The 20,796-nt window shown below is 39.4% G+C and overlaps 18 non-coding genes across 18 annotated transcripts; all 18 read left to right on the top strand.

Annotated features, from left to right (window-relative positions):
- Positions 1-133: 133 nt before the first annotated feature.
- TRNAL-UAG (transfer RNA leucine (anticodon UAG)) lies at positions 134-219 on the top strand. Its single transcript has one exon. It is a non-coding gene; the product is annotated as a tRNA-Leu (tRNA).
- A 570-nt stretch (positions 220-789) lies between these two features.
- TRNAL-AAG (transfer RNA leucine (anticodon AAG)) lies at positions 790-871 on the top strand. The gene has a single exon. It is a non-coding gene; the product is annotated as a tRNA-Leu (tRNA).
- A 2,276-nt stretch (positions 872-3,147) lies between these two features.
- TRNAL-AAG (transfer RNA leucine (anticodon AAG)) lies at positions 3,148-3,229 on the top strand. Its single transcript has one exon. It is a non-coding gene; the product is annotated as a tRNA-Leu (tRNA).
- Positions 3,230-5,483: 2,254 nt separating this feature from the next.
- On the top strand, positions 5,484-5,565 carry TRNAL-AAG (transfer RNA leucine (anticodon AAG)). The gene has a single exon. It is a non-coding gene; the product is annotated as a tRNA-Leu (tRNA).
- An 893-nt stretch (positions 5,566-6,458) lies between these two features.
- TRNAL-UAG (transfer RNA leucine (anticodon UAG)) lies at positions 6,459-6,540 on the top strand. Its single transcript has one exon. It is a non-coding gene; the product is annotated as a tRNA-Leu (tRNA).
- A 574-nt stretch (positions 6,541-7,114) lies between these two features.
- On the top strand, positions 7,115-7,196 carry TRNAL-AAG (transfer RNA leucine (anticodon AAG)). The gene has a single exon. It is a non-coding gene; the product is annotated as a tRNA-Leu (tRNA).
- An 882-nt stretch (positions 7,197-8,078) lies between these two features.
- TRNAL-UAG (transfer RNA leucine (anticodon UAG)) lies at positions 8,079-8,160 on the top strand. The gene has a single exon. It is a non-coding gene; the product is annotated as a tRNA-Leu (tRNA).
- A 574-nt stretch (positions 8,161-8,734) lies between these two features.
- Positions 8,735-8,816, top strand: TRNAL-AAG (transfer RNA leucine (anticodon AAG)). The gene has a single exon. It is a non-coding gene; the product is annotated as a tRNA-Leu (tRNA).
- Positions 8,817-11,070: 2,254 nt separating this feature from the next.
- On the top strand, positions 11,071-11,152 carry TRNAL-AAG (transfer RNA leucine (anticodon AAG)). Its single transcript has one exon. It is a non-coding gene; the product is annotated as a tRNA-Leu (tRNA).
- Positions 11,153-12,034: 882 nt separating this feature from the next.
- TRNAL-UAG (transfer RNA leucine (anticodon UAG)) lies at positions 12,035-12,116 on the top strand. The gene has a single exon. It is a non-coding gene; the product is annotated as a tRNA-Leu (tRNA).
- A 574-nt stretch (positions 12,117-12,690) lies between these two features.
- TRNAL-AAG (transfer RNA leucine (anticodon AAG)) lies at positions 12,691-12,772 on the top strand. Its single transcript has one exon. It is a non-coding gene; the product is annotated as a tRNA-Leu (tRNA).
- Positions 12,773-13,654: 882 nt separating this feature from the next.
- Positions 13,655-13,740, top strand: TRNAL-UAG (transfer RNA leucine (anticodon UAG)). The gene has a single exon. It is a non-coding gene; the product is annotated as a tRNA-Leu (tRNA).
- Positions 13,741-14,310: 570 nt separating this feature from the next.
- On the top strand, positions 14,311-14,392 carry TRNAL-AAG (transfer RNA leucine (anticodon AAG)). Its single transcript has one exon. It is a non-coding gene; the product is annotated as a tRNA-Leu (tRNA).
- Positions 14,393-16,646: 2,254 nt separating this feature from the next.
- Positions 16,647-16,728, top strand: TRNAL-AAG (transfer RNA leucine (anticodon AAG)). The gene has a single exon. It is a non-coding gene; the product is annotated as a tRNA-Leu (tRNA).
- An 882-nt stretch (positions 16,729-17,610) lies between these two features.
- Positions 17,611-17,692, top strand: TRNAL-UAG (transfer RNA leucine (anticodon UAG)). The gene has a single exon. It is a non-coding gene; the product is annotated as a tRNA-Leu (tRNA).
- Positions 17,693-18,266: 574 nt separating this feature from the next.
- TRNAL-AAG (transfer RNA leucine (anticodon AAG)) lies at positions 18,267-18,348 on the top strand. The gene has a single exon. It is a non-coding gene; the product is annotated as a tRNA-Leu (tRNA).
- Positions 18,349-19,230: 882 nt separating this feature from the next.
- Positions 19,231-19,316, top strand: TRNAL-UAG (transfer RNA leucine (anticodon UAG)). The gene has a single exon. It is a non-coding gene; the product is annotated as a tRNA-Leu (tRNA).
- A 570-nt stretch (positions 19,317-19,886) lies between these two features.
- TRNAL-AAG (transfer RNA leucine (anticodon AAG)) lies at positions 19,887-19,968 on the top strand. The gene has a single exon. It is a non-coding gene; the product is annotated as a tRNA-Leu (tRNA).
- Positions 19,969-20,796: the final 828 nt, after the last annotated feature.

Genomic DNA, 20,796 nt, shown 5'->3' with positions numbered 1-20,796 from the left:
TGTTACACACGTTACATACATATGACACACATGACATACATGTTACGTACATGTCACATACAAACAATGAATGCAGAGCATGGAATGTAGACTGTCATGCCTCTTTTTAGTCCTTAGCAAGAGCACTTTCACAGCTAGCATGGCCGAGCGGTCTAAGGCGCTGGATTTAGGCTCCAGTCTCTTTGGAGGCGTGGGTTCAAATCCCACTGCTGCCAAGCTCTTTTAACAAATGCCTATCCTTGATTGCTCAAGCGTCTCTGAAGTTTCTGCTGCACTTTGCTGGCATTCCTTGCTCAACACACTGGAATCTCAGAACAGCAGCATTAGGAAATTGCATGCTTTGGTTGAGAAGTCTTCCAAAAGGGCACACTTCTGATGAGATGACTAGTGAAATCTTGTCAACGTTACAAAACAAGTCCAACTGAACGTGATTACCTCTCCTGTAAGCTAGATTCCACATTAACACTTTAAGTGTGGACACCAAAAAACAAGCAGTACTAATGAAAAGCTGGCACACTTTTCAGCAGAGTGCCAAGTGAACTTGCCACAGAATGCTGCACCCAAAGTCCACTCTCAAGTGTAAAGTGACCACCACCTGCTGCCTCAGAAAGAGGACTGAAACACATAAGGTGGCATCTTGGCCATCTCCGTGAAACTTTAACTACCTTTTATAATGGATAAAGTGGTGAATACTTGTAGTTTAGAGTTCTGAGGCCTCCAGCTCAAGCAATGAATGCAGAGCATGGAATGTCCCACCCCATTTTAGTCGATAACGAGTTCATTTTTATGGGTAGCATGGCCGAGCGGTCTAAGGCGCTGGATTAAGGCTCCAGTCTCTTTGGGGGCGTGGGTTCGAATCCCACTGCTGCCAAACTCCTTTTAACAAAATCCCTACCCTCTAGGGCTCAAGCTTCTCTGATCTTGCTCCTGCAATTTACTGCAGTTCCTTTCCCAACTCACTGGAATCTCAAAAAACACTTACCTCTCTGCTTTAGCAGCATTAGAAAAGCTGCAATCATTGCATGTTTTGTTTGATACATGATACATACATATAATATGCATGTTGTGCACATATTACATACATGCTACACACACTACACACATATGACATACATGTTACACACATGTGACACACGTGCTACTTACATATTATACACATAGTTCACACATATTACACAAATGTTACATACATATGATATACATGTTGCATGCATGTTACATACATGTCACACTCATGTTGCACACCATTTAGACACAATTTTACACACATGTCACATGCATGTTACACATATTACACACATATAACATACATGTCATACACATCACATACATGCTACACACATATGCCATGCATGTCACACACATGTTACATTAATATGACACACATATGACATGCATGTTGCACATATCTTACATACATGTTACACACATATGGCATGCATATGACATGCATGGTACACACATGTTACATACATGTTACACATATGACACACAATACACATATGGCATACATATCTCACATCTTACATATGTGTTACACACATATTACACAGATTATACATACATATGACATACATGTTGAATGCATGTTACATACATGTCATACACTTATGAAATACATGTTACACACGTTACATACATATGACACACATGACATACATGTTACGTACATGTCACATACAAACAATGAATGCAGAGCATGGAATGTAGACTCTCTGCTTTAGCAGCATTAGAAAAGCTGCAATCATTGCATGTTTTGTTTGATACATGATACATACATATAATATGCATGTTGTGCACATATTACATACATGCTACACACACTACACACATATGACATACATGTTACACACATGTGACACACGTGCTACTTACATATTACACACATAGTTCACACATATTATACAAATGTTACATACATATGATATACATGTTGCATGCATGTTACATACATGTCACACTCATGTTGCACACCATTTAGACACCATTTTACACACATGTCACATGCATGTTACACATATTACACACATATAACATACATGTCATACACATCACATACATGCTACACACATATGCCATGCATGTCACACACATGTTACATTAATATGACACACATATGACATGCATATTGCACATATCTTACATACATGTTACACACATATGGCATGCATATGACATGCATGGTACACACATGTTACATACATGTTACACATATGACACACAATACACATATGGCATACATATCACACATATTACATACGTGTTACACACATATTACATACGTGTTACACACATATTACACAGATTATACATACATATGACATACATGTTGAATACATGTTACATACATGTCATACACTTATGAAATACATGTTACACACGTTACATACATATGACACACATGACATGCATGTTACGTACATGTCACATACAAACAATGAATGCAGGGCATGGAATGTAGACTGTCATGCCTCTTTTTAGTCCTTAGCAAGAGCATTTTCACAGGTAGCATGGCCGAGCGGTCTAAGGCTCCAGTCTCTTTGGAGGCGTGGGTTCAAATCCCACTGCTGCCAAGCTCTTTTAACAAATGCCTATCCTTGATTGCTCAAGCGTCTCTGAAGTTTCTGCTGCACTTTGCTGTCATTCCTTGCTCAACACACTGGAATCTCAGAACAGCAGCATTAGGAAATTGCATGCTTTGGTTGAGAAGTCTTCCAAAAGGGCACACTTCTGATGAGATGACTAGTGAAATCTTGTCAACGTTACAAAACAAGTCCAACTGAACGTGATTACCTCTCCTGTAAGCTAGATTCCACATTAACACTTTAAGTGTGGACACCAAAAAACAAGCAGTACTAATGAAAAGCTGGCACACTTTTCAGCAGAGTGCCAAGTGAACTTGCCACAGAATGCTGCACCCAAAGTCCACTCTCAAGTGTAAAGTGACCACCACCTGCTGCCTCAGAAAGAGGACTGAAACACATAATGTGGCATCTTGGCCATCTCCGTGAAACTTTAACTACCTTTTATAATGGATAAAGTGGTGAATACTTGTAGTTTAGAGTTCTGAGGCCTCCAGCTCAAGCAATGAATGCAGAGCATGGAATGTCCCACCCCATTTTAGTCGATAACGTGTTCATTTTTATGGGTAGCATGGCCGAGCGGTCTAAGGCGCTGGATTAAGGCTCCAGTCTCTTTGGGGGCGTGGGTTCGAATCCCACTGCTGCCAAACTCCTTTTAACAAAATCCCTACCCTCTAGGGCTCAAGCTTCTCTGATCTTGCTCCTGCAATTTACTGCAGTTCCTTTCCCAACTCACTGGAATCTCAAAAAACACTTACCTCTCTGCTTTAGCAGCATTAGAAAAGCTGCAATCATTGCATGTTTTGTTTGATACATGATACATACATATAATATGCATGTTGTGCACATATTACATACATGCTACACACACTACACACATATGACATACATGTTACACACATGTGACACACATGCTACTTACATATTACACACATAGTTCACACATATTACACAAATGTTACATACATATGATATACATGTTGCATGCATGTTACATACATGTCACACTCATGTTGCACACCATTTAGACACAATTTTACACACATGTCACATGCATGTTACACATATTACACACATATAACATACATGTCATACACATCGCATACATGCTACACACATATGCCATGCATGTCACACACATGTTACATTAATATGACACACATATGACATGCATGTTGCACATATCTTACATACATGTTACACACATATGGCATGCATATGACATGCATGGTACACACATGTTACATACATGTTACACATATGACACACAATACACATATGGCATACATATCACACATATTACATATGTGTTACACACATATTACACAGATTATACATACATATGACATACATGTTGAATGCATGTTACATACATGTCATACACTTATGAAATACATGTTAAACACGTTACATACATATGACACACATGACATACATGTTACGTACATGTCACATACAAACAATGAATGCAGAGCATGGAATGTAGATTCTCTGCTTTAGCAGCATTAGAAAAGCTGCAATCATTGCATGTTTTGTTTGATACATGATACATACATATAATATGCATGTTGTGCACATATTACATACATGCTACACACACTACACACATATGACATACATGTTACACACATGTGACACACGTGCTACTTACATATTACACACATAGTTCACACATATTATACAAATGTTACATACATATGATATACATGTTGCATGCATGTTACATACATGTCACACTCATGTTGCACACCATTTAGACACCATTTTACACACATGTCACATGCATGTTACACATATTACACACATATAACATACATGTCATACACATCACATACATGCTACACACATATGCCATGCATGTCACACACATGTTACATTAATATGACACACATATGACATGCATATTGCACATATCTTACATACATGTTACACACATATGGCATGCATATGACATGCATGGTACACACATGTTACATACATGTTACACATATGACACACAATACACATATGGCATACATATCACACATATTACATACGTGTTACACACATATTACACAGATTATACATACATATGACATACATGTTGAATACATGTTACATACATGTCATACACTTATGAAATACATGTTACACACGTTACATACATATGACACACATGACATACATGTTACGTACATGTCACATACAAACAATGAATGCAGAGCATGGAATGTAGACTGTCATGCCTCTTTTTAGTCCTTAGCAAGAGCATTTTCACAGGTAGCATGGCCGAGCGGTCTAAGGCTCCAGTCTCTTTGGAGGCGTGGGTTCAAATCCCACTGCTGCCAAGCTCTTTTAACAAATGCCTATCCTTGATTGCTCAAGCGTCTCTGAAGTTTCTGCTGCACTTTGCTGTCATTCCTTGCTCAACACACTGGAATCTCAGAACAGCAGCATTAGGAAATTGCATGCTGTGGTTGAGAAGTCTTCCAAAAGGGCACACTTCTGATGAGATGACTAGTGAAATCTTGTCAACGTTACAAAACAAGTTCAACTGAACGTGATTACCTCTCCTGTAAGCTAGATTCCACATTAACACTTTAAGTGTGGACACCAAAAAACAAGCAGTACTAATGAAAAGCTGGCACACTTTTCAGCAGAGTGCCAAGTGAACTTGCCACAGAATGCTGCACCCAAAGTCCACTCTCAAGTGTAAAGTGACCACCACCTGCTGCCTCAGAAAGAGGACTGAAACACATAAGGTGGCATCTTGGCCATCTCCGTGAAACTTCAACTACCTTTTATAATGGATAAAGTGGTGAATACTTGTAGTTTAGAGTTCTGAGGCCTCCAGCTCAAGCAATGAATGCAGAGCATGGAATGTCCCACCCCATTTTAGTCGATAATGTGTTCATTTTTATGGGTAGCATGGCCGAGCGGTCTAAGGCGCTGGATTAAGGCTCCAGTCTCTTTGGGGGCGTGGATTCGAATCCCACTGCTGCCAAACTCCTTTTAACAAAATCCCTACCCTCTAGGGCTCAAGCTTCTCTGATCTTGCTCCTGCAATTTACTGCAGTTCCTTTCCCAACTCACTGGAATCTCAAAAAACACTTACCTCTCTGCTTTAGCAGCATTAGAAAAGCTGCAATCATTGCATGTTTTGTTTGATACATGATACATACATATAATATGCATGTTGTGCACATATTACATACATGCTACACACACTACACACATATGACATACATGTTACACACATGTGACACACGTGCTACTTACATATTACACACATAGTTCACACATATTACACAAATGTTACATACATATGATATACATGTTGCATGCATGTTACATACATGTCACACTCATGTTGCACACCATTTAGACACAATTTTACACACATGTCACATGCATGTTACACATATTACACACATATAACATACATGTCATACACATCACATACATGCTACACACATATGCCATGCATGTCACACACATGTTACATTAATATGACACACATATGACATGCATGTTGCACATATCTTACATACATGTTACACACATATGGCATGCATATGACATGCATGGTACACACATGTTACATACATGTTACACATATGACACACAATACACATATGGCATACATATCACACATATTTCATACGTGTTACACACATATTACACAGATTATACATAAATATGACATACATGTTGAATACATGTTACATACATGTCATACACTTATGAAATACATGTTACACACGTTACATACATATGACACACATGACATACATGTTACGTACATGTTACGTACATGTCACATACAAACAATGAATGCAGAGCATGGAATGTAGACTGTCATGCCTCTTTTTAGTCCTTAGCAAGAGCACTTTCACAGGTAGCATGGCTGAGCGGTCTAAGGCGCTGGATTTAGGCTCCAGTCTCTTTGCAGGCGTGGGTTCAAATCCCACTGCTGCCAAGCTCTTTTAACAAATGCCTATCCTTGATTGCTCAAGCGTCTCTGAAGTTTCTGCTGCACTTTGCTGGCATTCCTTGCTCAACACACTGGAATCTCAGAACAGCAGCATTAGGAAATTGCATGCTTTGGTTGAGAAGTCTTCCAAAAGGGCACACTTCTGATGAGATGACTAGTGAAATCTTGTCAACGTTACAAAACAAGTCCAACTGAACGTGATTACCTCTCCTGTAAGCTAGATTCCACATTAACACTTTAAGTGTGGACACCAAAAAACAAGCAGTACTAATGAAAAGCTGGCACACTTTTCAGCAGAGTGCCAAGTGAACTTGCCACAGAATGCTGCACCCAAAGTCCACTCTCAAGTGTAAAGTGACCACCACCTGCTGCCTCAGAAAGAGGACTGAAACACATAAGGTGGCATCTTGGCCATCTCCGTGAAACTTCAACTACCTTTTATAATGGATAAAGTGGTGAATACTTGTAGTTTAGAGTTCTGAGGCCTCCAGCTCAAGCAATGAATGCAGAGCATGGAATGTCCCACCCCATTTTAGTCGATAATGTGTTCATTTTTATGGGTAGCATGGCCGAGCGGTCTAAGGCGCTGGATTAAGGCTCCAGTCTCATTGGGGGCGTGGGTTCGAATCCCACTGCTGCCAAACTCCTTTTAACAAAATCCCTACCCTCTAGGGCTCAAGCTTCTCTGATCTTGCTCCTGCAATTTACTGCAGTTCCTTTCCCAACTCACTGGAATCTCAAAAAACACTTACCTCTCTGCTTTAGCAGCATTAGAAAAGCTGCAATCATTGCATGTTTTGTTTGATACATGATACATACATATAATATGCATGTTGTGCACATATTACATACATGCTACACACACTACACACATATGACATACATGTTACACGTATGTGACACACATGCTACTTACATATTACACACATAGTTCACACATATTACACAAATGTTACATACATATGATATACATGTTGCATGCATGTTACATACATGTCACACTCATGCTGCACACCATTTAGACACAATTTTACACACATGTCACATGCATGTTACACATATTACACACATATAACATACATGTCATACACATCACATACATGCTACACACATATGCCATGCATGTCACACACATGTTACATTAATATGACACACATATGACATGCATGTTGCACATATCTTACATACATGTTACACACATATGGCATGCATATGACATGCATGGTACACACATGTTACATACATATTACACATATGACACACAATACACATATGGCATACATATCACACATATTACATACGTGTTACACACATATTACACAGATTATACATACATATGACATACATGTTGAATACATGTTACATACATGTCATACACTTATGAAATACATGTTACACACGTTACATACATATGACACACATGACATACATGTTACGTACATGTCACATACAAACAATGAATGCAGAGCATGGAATGTAGACTGTCATGCCTCTTTTTAGTCCTTAGCAAGAGCACTTTCACAGGTAACATGGCCGAGCGGTCTAAGGCGCTGGATTTAGGCTCCAGTCTCTTTGGAGGCGTGGGTTCAAATCCCACTGCTGCCAAGCTCTTTTAACAAATGCCTATCCTTGATTGCTCAAGCGTCTCTGAAGTTTCTGCTGCACTTTGCTGGCATTCCTTGCTCAACACACTGGAATCTCAGAACAGCAGCATTAGGAAATTGCATGCTTTGGTTGAGAAGTCTTCCAAAAGGGCACACTTCTGATGAGATGACTAGTGAAATCTTGTCAACGTTACAAAACAAGTCCAACTGAACGTGATTACCTCTCCTGTAAGCTAGATTCCACATTAACACTTTAAGTGTGGACACCAAAAAACAAGCAGTACTAATGAAAAGCTGGCACACTTTTCAGCAGAGTGCCAAGTGAACTTGCCACAGAATGCTGCACCCAAAGTCCACTCTCAAGTGTAAAGTGACCACCACCTGCTGCCTCAGAAAGAGGACTGAAACACATAATGTGGCATCTTGGCCATCTCCGTGAAACTTTAACTACCTTTTATAATGGATAAAGTGGTGAATACTTGTAGTTTAGAGTTCTGAGGCCTCCAGCTCAAGCAATGAATGCAGAGCATGGAATGTCCCACCCCATTTTAGTCGATAACGTGTTCATTTTTATGGGTAGCATGGCCGAGCGGTCTAAGGCGCTGGATTAAGGCTCCAGTCTCTTTGGGGGCGTGGGTTCGAATCCCACTGCTGCCAAACTCCTTTTAACAAAATCCCTACCCTCTAGGGCTCAAGCTTCTCTGATCTTGCTCCTGCAATTTACTGCAGTTCCTTTCCCAACTCACTGGAATCTCAAAAAACACTTACCTCTCTGCTTTAGCAGCATTAGAAAAGCTGCAATCATTGCATGTTTTGTTTGATACATGATACATACATATAATATGCATGTTGTGCACATATTACATACATGCTACACACACTACACACATATGACATACATGTTACACACATGTGACACACGTGCTACTTACATATTATACACATAGTTCACACATATTACACAAATGTTACATACATATGATATACATGTTGCATGCATGTTACATACATGTCACACTCATGTTGCACACCATTTAGACACAATTTTACACACATGTCACATGCATGTTACACATATTACACACATATAACATACATGTCATACACATCACATACATGCTACACACATATGCCATGCATGTCACACACATGTTACATTAATATGACACACATATGACATGCATGTTGCACATATCTTACATACATGTTACACACATATGGCATGCATATGACATGCATGGTACACACATGTTACATACATGTTACACATATGACACACAATACACATATGGCATACATATCACACATATTACATATGTGTTACACACATATTACACAGATTATACATACATATGACATACATGTTGAATGCATGTTACATACATGTCATACACTTATGAAATACATGTTAAACACGTTACATACATATGACACACATGACATACATGTTACGTACATGTCACATACAAACAATGAATGCAGAGCATGGAATGTAGATTCTCTGCTTTAGCAGCATTAGAAAAGCTGCAATCATTGCATGTTTTGTTTGATACATGATACATACATATAATATGCATGTTGTGCACATATTACATACATGCTACACACACTACACACATATGACATACATGTTACACACATGTGACACACGTGCTACTTACATATTACACACATAGTTCACACATATTATACAAATGTTACATACATATGATATACATGTTGCATGCATGTTACATACATGTCACACTCATGTTGCACACCATTTAGACACCATTTTACACACATGTCACATGCATGTTACACATATTACACACATATAACATACATGTCATACACATCACATACATGCTACACACATATGCCATGCATGTCACACACATGTTACATTAATATGACACACATATGACATGCATATTGCACATATCTTACATACATGTTACACACATATGGCATGCATATGACATGCATGGTACACACATGTTACATACATGTTACACATATGACACACAATACACATATGGCATACATATCACACATATTACATACGTGTTACACACATATTACACAGATTATACATACATATGACATACATGTTGAATACATGTTACATACATGTCATACACTTATGAAATACATGTTACACACGTTACATACATATGACACACATGACATACATGTTACGTACATGTCACATACAAACAATGAATGCAGAGCATGGAATGTAGACTGTCATGCCTCTTTTTAGTCCTTAGCAAGAGCATTTTCACAGGTAGCATGGCCGAGCGGTCTAAGGCTCCAGTCTCTTTGGAGGCGTGGGTTCAAATCCCACTGCTGCCAAGCTCTTTTAACAAATGCCTATCCTTGATTGCTCAAGCGTCTCTGAAGTTTCTGCTGCACTTTGCTGTCATTCCTTGCTCAACACACTGGAATCTCAGAACAGCAGCATTAGGAAATTGCATGCTGTGGTTGAGAAGTCTTCCAAAAGGGCACACTTCTGATGAGATGACTAGTGAAATCTTGTCAACGTTACAAAACAAGTTCAACTGAACGTGATTACCTCTCCTGTAAGCTAGATTCCACATTAACACTTTAAGTGTGGACACCAAAAAACAAGCAGTACTAATGAAAAGCTGGCACACTTTTCAGCAGAGTGCCAAGTGAACTTGCCACAGAATGCTGCACCCAAAGTCCACTCTCAAGTGTAAAGTGACCACCACCTGCTGCCTCAGAAAGAGGACTGAAACACATAAGGTGGCATCTTGGCCATCTCCGTGAAACTTCAACTACCTTTTATAATGGATAAAGTGGTGAATACTTGTAGTTTAGAGTTCTGAGGCCTCCAGCTCAAGCAATGAATGCAGAGCATGGAATGTCCCACCCCATTTTAGTCGATAATGTGTTCATTTTTATGGGTAGCATGGCCGAGCGGTCTAAGGCGCTGGATTAAGGCTCCAGTCTCTTTGGGGGCGTGGGTTCGAATCCCACTGCTGCCAAACTCCTTTTAACAAAATCCCTACCCTCTAGGGCTCAAGCTTCTCTGATCTTGCTCCTGCAATTTACTGCAGTTCCTTTCCCAACTCACTGGAATCTCAAAAAACACTTACCTCTCTGCTTTAGCAGCATTAGAAAAGCTGCAATCATTGCATGTTTTGTTTGATACATGATACATACATATAATATGCATGTTGTGCACATATTACATACATGCTACACACACTACACACATATGACATACATGTTACACACATGTGACACACGTGCTACTTACATATTACACACATAGTTCACACATATTACACAAATGTTACATACATATGATATACATGTTGCATGCATGTTACATACATGTCACACTCATGTTGCACACCATTTAGACACAATTTTACACACATGTCACATGCATGTTACACATATTACACACATATAACATACATGTCATACACATCACATACATGCTACACACATATGCCATGCATGTCACACACATGTTACATTAATATGACACACATATGACATGCATGTTGCACATATCTTACATACATGTTACACACATATGGCATGCATATGACATGCATGGTACACACATGTTACATACATGTTACACATATGACACACAATACACATATGGCATACATATCACACATATTTCATACGTGTTACACACATATTACACAGATTATACATAAATATGACATACATGTTGAATACATGTTACATACATGTCATACACTTATGAAATACATGTTACACACGTTACATACATATGACACACATGACATACATGTTACGTACATGTCACATACAAACAATGAATGCAGAGCATGGAATGTAGACTGTCATGCCTCTTTTTAGTCCTTAGCAAGAGCACTTTCACAGGTAGCATGGCCGAGCGGTCTAAGGCGCTGGATTTAGGCTCCAGTCTCTTTGGAGGCGTGGGTTCAAATCCCACTGCTGCCAAGCTCTTTTAACAAATGCCTATCCTTGATTGCTCAAGCGTCTCTGAAGTTTCTGCTGCACTTTGCTGGCATTCCTTGCTCAACACACTGGAATCTCAGAACAGCAGCATTAGGAAATTGCATGCTTTGGTTGAGAAGTCTTCCAAAAGGGCACACTTCTGATGAGATGACTAGTGAAATCTTGTCAACGTTACAAAACAAGTCCAACTGAACGTGATTACCTCTCCTGTAAGCTAGATTCCACATTAACACTTTAAGTGTGGACACCAAAAAACAAGCAGTACTAATGAAAAGCTGGCACACTTTTCAGCAGAGTGCCAAGTGAACTTGCCACAGAATGCTGCACCCAAAGTCCACTCTCAAGTGTAAAGTGACCACCACCTGCTGCCTCAGAAAGAGGACTGAAACACATAAGGTGGCATCTTGGCCATCTCCGTGAAACTTCAACTACCTTTTATAATGGATAAAGTGGTGAATACTTGTAGTTTAGAGTTCTGAGGCCTCCAGCTCAAGCAATGAATGCAGAGCATGGAATGTCCCACCCCATTTTAGTCGATAATGTGCTCATTTTTATGGGTAGCATGGCCGAGCGGTCTAAGGCGCTGGATTAAGGCTCCAGTCTCTTTGGGGGCGTGGGTTCGAATCCCACTGCTGCCAAACTCCTTTTAACAAAATCCCTACCCTCTAGGGCTCAAGCTTCTCTGATCTTGCTCCTGCAATTTACTGCAGTTCCTTTCCCAACTCACTGGAATCTCAAAAAACACTTACCTCTCTGCTTTAGCAGCATTAGAAAAGCTGCAATCATTGCATGTTTTGTTTGATACATGATACATACATATAATATGCATGTTGTGCACATATTACATACATGCTACACACACTACACACATATGACATACATGTTACACACATGTGACACACATGCTACTTACATATTACACACATAGTTCACACATATTACACAAATGTTACATACATATGATATACATGTTGCATGCATGTTACATACATGTCACACTCATGTTGCACACCATTTAGACACAATTTTACACACATGTCACATGCATGTTACACATATTACACACATATAACATACATGTCATACACATCACATACATGCTACACACATATGCCATGCATGTCACACACATGTTACATTAATATGACACACATATGACATGCATGTTGCACATATCTTACATACATGTTACACACATATGGCATGCATATGACATGCATGGTACACACATGTTACATACATGTTACACATATGACACACAATACACATATGGCATACATATCACACATATTTCATACGTGTTACACACATATTACACAGATTATACATAAATATGACATACATGTTGAATACATGTTACATACATGTCATACACTTATGAAATACATGTTACACACGTTACATACATATGACACACATGACATACATGTTACATACATGTCACATACAAACAATGAATGCAGAGCATGGAATGTAGACTGTCATGCCTCTTTTTAGTCCTTAGCAAGAGCACTTTCACAGCTAGCATGGCCGAGCGGTCTAAGGCGCTGGATTTAGGCTCCAGTCTCTTTGGAGGCGTGGGTTCAAATCCCACTGCTGCCAAGCTCTTTTAACAAATGCCTATCCTTGATTGCTCAAGCGTCTCTGAAGTTTCTGCTGCACTTTGCTGGCATTCCTTGCTCAACACACTGGAATCTCAGAACAGCAGCATTAGGAAATTGCATGCTTTGGTTGAGAAGTCTTCCAAAAGGGCACACTTCTGATGAGATGACTAGTGAAATCTTGTCAACGTTACAAAACAAGTCCAACTGAACGTGATTACCTCTCCTGTAAGCTAGATTCCACATTAACACTTTAAGTGTGGACACCAAAAAACAAGCAGTACTAATGAAAAGCTGGCACACTTTTCAGCAGAGTGCCAAGTGAACTTGCCACAGAATGCTGCACCCAAAGTCCACTCTCAAGTGTAAAGTGACCACCACCTGCTGCCTCAGAAAGAGGACTGAAACACATAAGGTGGCATCTTGGCCATCTCCGTGAAACTTTAACTACCTTTTATAATGGATAAAGTGGTGAATACTTGTAGTTTAGAGTTCTGAGGCCTCCAGCTCAAGCAATGAATGCAGAGCATGGAATGTCCCACCCCATTTTAGTCGATAACGAGTTCATTTTTATGGGTAGCATGGCCGAGCGGTCTAAGGCGCTGGATTAAGGCTCCAGTCTCTTTGGGGGCGTGGGTTCGAATCCCACTGCTGCCAAACTCCTTTTAACAAAATCCCTACCCTCTAGGGCTCAAGCTTCTCTGATCTTGCTCCTGCAATTTACTGCAGTTCCTTTCCCAACTCACTGGAATCTCAAAAAACACTTACCTCTCTGCTTTAGCAGCATTAGAAAAGCTGCAATCATTGCATGTTTTGTTTGATACATGATACATACATATAATATGCATGTTGTGCACATATTACATACATGCTACACACACTACACACATATGACATACATGTTACACACATGTGACACACGTGCTACTTACATATTATACACATAGTTCACACATATTACACAAATGTTACATACATATGATATACATGTTGCATGCATGTTACATACATGTCACACTCATGTTGCACACCATTTAGACACAATTTTACACACATGTCACATGCATGTTACACATATTACACACATATAACATACATGTCATACACATCACATACATGCTACACACATATGCCATGCATGTCACACACATGTTACATTAATATGACACACATATGACATGCATGTTGCACATATCTTACATACATGTTACACACATATGGCATGCATATGACATGCATGGTACACACATGTTACATACATGTTACACATATGACACACAATACACATATGGCATACATATCTCACATCTTACATATGTGTTACACACATATTACACAGATTATACATACATATGACATACATGTTGAATGCATGTTACATACATGTCATACACTTATGAAATACATGTTACACACGTTACATACATATGACACACATGACATACATGTTACGTACATGTCACATACAAACAATGAATGCAGAGCATGGAATGTAGACTCTCTGCTTTAGCAGCATTAGAAAAGCTGCAATCATTGCATGTTTTGTTTGATACATGATACATACATATAATATGCATGTTGTGCACATATTACATACATGCTACACACACTACACACATATGACATACATGTTACACACATGTGACACACGTGCTACTTACATATTACACACATAGTTCACACATATTATACAAATGTTACATACATATGATATACATGTTGCATGCATGTTACATACATGTCACACTCATGTTGCACACCATTTAGACACCATTTTACACACATGTCACATGCATGTTACACATATTACACACATATAACATACATGTCATACACATCACATACATGCTACACACATATGCCATGCATGTCACACACATGTTACATTAATATGACACACATATGACATGCATATTGCACATATCTTACATACATGTTACACACATATGGCATGCATATGACATGCATGGTACACACATGTTACATACATGTTACACATATGACACACAATACACATATGGCATACATATCACACATATTACATACGTGTTACACACATATTACACAGATTATACATACATATGACATACATGTTGAATACATGTTACATACATGTCATACACTTATGAAATACATGTTACACACGTTACATACATATGACACACATGACATACATGTTACGTACATGTCACATACAAACAATGAATGCAGAGCATGGAATGTAGACTGTCATGCCTCTTTTTAGTCCTTAGCAAGAGCATTTTCACAGGTAGCATGGCCGAGCGGTCTAAGGCTCCAGTCTCTTTGGAGGCGTGGGTTCAAATCCCACTGCTGCCAAGCTCTTTTAACAAATGCCTATCCTTGATTGCTCAAGCGTCTCTGAAGTTTCTGCTGCACTTTGCTGTCATTCCTTGCTCAACACACTGGAATCTCAGAACAGCAGCATTAGGAAATTGCATGCTGTGGTTGAGAAGTCTTCCAAAAGGGCACACTTCTGATGAGATGACTAGTGAAATCTTGTCAACGTTACAAAACAAGTTCAACTGAACGTGATTACCTCTCCTGTAAGCTAGATTCCACATTAACACTTTAAGTGTGGACACCAAAAAACAAGCAGTACTAATGAAAAGCTGGCACACTTTTCAGCAGAGTGCCAAGTGAACTTGCCACAGAATGCTGCACCCAAAGTCCACTCTCAAGTGTAAAGTGACCACCACCTGCTGCCTCAGAAAGAGGACTGAAACACATAAGGTGGCATCTTGGCCATCTCCGTGAAACTTCAACTACCTTTTATAATGGATAAAGTGGTGAATACTTGTAGTTTAGAGTTCTGAGGCCTCCAGCTCAAGCAATGAATGCAGAGCATGGAATGTCCCACCCCATTTTAGTCGATAATGTGTTCATTTTTATGGGTAGCATGGCCGAGCGGTCTAAGGCGCTGGATTAAGGCTCCAGTCTCTTTGGGGGCGTGGGTTCGAATCCCACTGCTGCCAAACTCCTTTTAACAAAATCCCTACCCTCTAGGGCTCAAGCTTCTCTGATCTTGCTCCTGCAATTTACTGCAGTTCCTTTCCCAACTCACTGGAATCTCAAAAAACACTTACCTCTCTGCTTTAGCAGCATTAGAAAAGCTGCAATCATTGCATGTTTTGTTTGATACATGATACATACATATAATATGCATGTTGTGCACATATTACATACATGCTACACACACTACACACATATGACATACATGTTACACACATGTGACACACGTGCTACTTACATATTACACACATAGTTCACACATATTACACAAATGTTACATACATATGATATACATGTTGCATGCATGTTACATACATGTCACACTCATGTTGCACACCATTTAGACACAATTTTACACACATGTCACATGCATGTTACACATATTACACACATATAACATACATGTCATACACATCACATACATGCTACACACATATGCCATGCATGTCACACACATGTTACATTAATATGACACACATATGACATGCATGTTGCACATATCTTACATACATGTTACACACATATGGCATGCATATGACATGCATGGTACACACATGTTACATACATGTTACACATATGACACACAATACACATATGGCATACATATCACACATATTTCATACGTGTTACACACATATTACACAGATTATACATAAATATGACATACATGTTGAATACATGTTACATACATGTCATACACTTATGAAATACATGTTACACACGTTACATACATATGACACACATGACATACATGTTACGTACATGTCACATACAAACAATGAATGCAGAGCATGGAATGTAGACTGTCATGCCTCTTTTTAGTCCTTAGCAAGAGCACTTTCACAGGTAGCATGGCCGAGCGGTCTAAGGCGCTGGATTTAGGCTCCAGTCTCTTTGGAGGCGTGGGTTCAAATCCCACTGCTGCCAAGCTCTTTTAACAAATGCCTATCCTTGATTGCTCAAGCGTCTCTGAAGTTTCTGCTGCACTTTGCTGGCATTCCTTGCTCAACACACTGGAATCTCAGAACAGCAGCATTAGGAAATTGCATGCTTTGGTTGAGAAGTCTTCCAAAAGGGCACACTTCTGATGAGATGACTAGTGAAATCTTGTCAACGTTACAAAACAAGTCCAACTGAACGTGATTACCTCTCCTGTACGCTAGATTCCACATTAACACTTTAAGTGTGGACACCAAAAAACAAGCAGTACTAATGAAAAGCTGGCACACTTTTCAGCAGAGTGCCAAGTGAACTTGCCACAGAATGCTGCACCCAAAGTCCACTCTCAAGTGTAAAGTGACCACCACCTGCTGCCTCAGAAAGAGGACTGAAACACATAAGGTGGCATCTTGGCCATCTCCGTGAAACTTCAACTACCTTTTATAATGGATAAAGTGGTGAATACTTGTAGTTTAGAGTTCTGAGGCCTCCAGCTCAAGCAATGAATGCAGAGCATGGAATGTCCCACCCCATTTTAGTCGATAATGTGCTCATTTTTATGGGTAGCATGGCCGAGCGGTCTAAGGCGCTGGATTAAGGCTCCAGTCTCTTTGGGGGCGTGGGTTCGAATCCCACTGCTGCCAAACTCCTTTTAACAAAATCCCTACCCTCTAGGGCTCAAGCTTCTCTGATCTTGCTCCTGCAATTTACTGCAGTTCCTTTCCCAACTCACTGGAATCTCAAAAAACACTTACCTCTCTGCTTTAGCAGCATTAGAAAAGCTGCAATCATTGCATGTTTTGTTTGATACATGATACATACATATAATATGCATGTTGTGCACATATTACATACATGCTACACACACTACACACATATGACATACATGTTACACACATGTGACACACATGCTACTTACATATTACACACATAGTTCACACATATTACACAAATGTTACATACATATGATATACATGTTGCATGCATGTTACATACATGTCACACTCATGTTGCACACCATTTAGACACAATTTTACACACATGTCACATGCATGTTACACATATTACACACATATAACATACATGTCATACACATCACATACATGCTACACACATATGCCATGCATGTCACACACATGTTACATTAATATGACACACATATGACATGCATGTTGCACATATCTTACATACATGTTACACACATATGGCATGCATATGACATGCATGGTACACACATGTTACATACATGTTACACATATGACACACAATACACATATGGCATACATATCACACATATTTCATACGTGTTACACACATATTACACAGATTATACATAAATATGACATACATGTTGAATACATGTTACATACATGTCATACACTTATGAAATACATGTTACACACGTTACATACATATGACACACATGACATACATGTTACGTACATGTCACATACAAACAATGAATGCAGAGCATGGAATGTAGACTGTCATGCCTCTTTTTAGTCCTTAGCAAGAGCACTTTCACAGCTAGCATGGCCGAGCGGTCTAAGGCGCTGGATTTAGGCTCCAGTCTCTTTGGAGGCGTGGGTTCAAATCCCACTGCTGCCAAGCTCTTTTAACAAATGCCTATCCTTGATTGCTCAAGCGTCTCTGAAGTTTCTGCTGCACTTTGCTGGCATTCCTTGCTCAACACACTGGAATCTCAGAACAGCAGCATTAGGAAATTGCATGCTTTGGTTGAGAAGTCTTCCAAAAGGGCACACTTCTGATGAGATGACTAGTGAAATCTTGTCAACGTTACAAAACAAGTCCAACTGAACGTGATTACCTCTCCTGTAAGCTAGATTCCACATTAACACTTTAAGTGTGGACACCAAAAAACAAGCAGTACTAATGAAAAGCTGGCACACTTTTCAGCAGAGTGCCAAGTGAACTTGCCACAGAATGCTGCACCCAAAGTCCACTCTCAAGTGTAAAGTGACCACCACCTGCTGCCTCAGAAAGAGGACTGAAACACATAAGGTGGCATCTTGGCCATCTCCGTGAAACTTTAACTACCTTTTATAATGGATAAAGTGGTGAATACTTGTAGTTTAGAGTTCTGAGGCCTCCAGCTCAAGCAATGAATGCAGAGCATGGAATGTCCCACCCCATTTTAGTCGATAACGAGTTCATTTTTATGGGTAGCATGGCCGAGCGGTCTAAGGCGCTGGATTAAGGCTCCAGTCTCTTTGGGGGCGTGGGTTCGAATCCCACTGCTGCCAAACTCCTTTTAACAAAATCCCTACCCTCTAGGGCTCAAGCTTCTCTGATCTTGCTCCTGCAATTTACTGCAGTTCCTTTCCCAACTCACTGGAATCTCAAAAAACACTTACCTCTCTGCTTTAGCAGCATTAGAAAAGCTGCAATCATTGCATGTTTTGTTTGATACATGATACATACATATAATATGCATGTTGTGCACATATTACATACATGCTACACACACTACACACATATGACATACATGTTACACACATGTGACACACGTGCTACTTACATATTATACACATAGTTCACACATATTACACAAATGTTACATACATATGATATACATGTTGCATGCATGTTACATACATGTCACACTCATGTTGCACACCATTTAGACACAATTTTACACACATGTCACATGCATGTTACACATATTACACACATATAACATACATGTCATACACATCACATACATGCTACACACATATGCCATGCATGTCACACACATGTTACATTAATATGACACACATATGACATGCATGTTGCACATATCTTACATACATGTTACACACATATGGCATGCATATGACATGCATGGTACACACATGTTACATACATGTTACACATATGACACACAATACACATATGGCATACATATCTCACATCTTACATATGTGTTACACACATATTACACAGATTATACATACATATGACATACATGTTGAATGCATGTTACATACATGTCATACACTTATGAAATACATGTTACACACGTTACATACATATGACACACATGACATACATGTTACGTACATGTCACATACAAACAATGAATGCAGAGC

This window comes from Lithobates pipiens, unplaced genomic scaffold (genome assembly GCF_037356315.1).
Source record: "Lithobates pipiens isolate NorthernLeopardFrog02 unplaced genomic scaffold, aLitPip1_a1.2 Scaffold_28, whole genome shotgun sequence".
Taxonomy (NCBI): Eukaryota; Metazoa; Chordata; class Amphibia; order Anura; family Ranidae; genus Lithobates; species Lithobates pipiens.
This window is presented reverse-complemented; position numbering and strand designations above follow the sequence as displayed.